This window comes from Apis dorsata, unplaced genomic scaffold (assembly GCF_000469605.1).
Source record: "Apis dorsata unplaced genomic scaffold, Apis dorsata 1.3 scaffold_396, whole genome shotgun sequence".
NCBI classification, from domain to species: domain Eukaryota; kingdom Metazoa; phylum Arthropoda; class Insecta; order Hymenoptera; family Apidae; genus Apis; species Apis dorsata.
In genome coordinates, this window is record NW_006263655.1 from 16,118 (window position 1) to 16,477 (window position 360).

The following is a 360-nucleotide window of genomic DNA, read 5'->3' on the forward strand; positions in this document are numbered from 1 at the left end:
GAGGTGGTTACGAATCACTGAAAAGTCGATAAACTTTCAGCGTGAATAAGCCAGGATAAAATTTTTGATCGTAAATGGTTACTCTTTCTATCTCTGGGAAAAGCTTTTCGGGCGTACCGATCTCATCTCCACGATCTTTTCTCTTAAAGCTGATTTTCATTCACGGAGACCTGCTACTATGAAAGCTTTATCATGGCACGGATCTATAGTAACTCCTCAATTTTTCAGCCTACTATCCTTTAAAGCCTTCGTGGCAATTTTTCCGATAGATCGTCCGATATGAATTTCGATTTTCTTTTCTTCCTTTCTTTTTTTTTTTTTTCTCTTCCTTTTTCTTTTTCTTTTTTTTTTTTTTTTTTT

At 35.0% G+C, this 360-nt stretch overlaps 1 protein-coding gene across 1 annotated transcript in view; it reads left to right on the forward strand.

Annotated features, from left to right (window-relative positions):
* LOC102680950 (nucleolysin TIAR-like) overlaps positions 1-360 on the forward strand; it is a 20,788-nt gene that overhangs the window by 3,800 nt on the left and 16,628 nt on the right. The gene's annotated exons all lie outside the window — the stretch shown is intronic.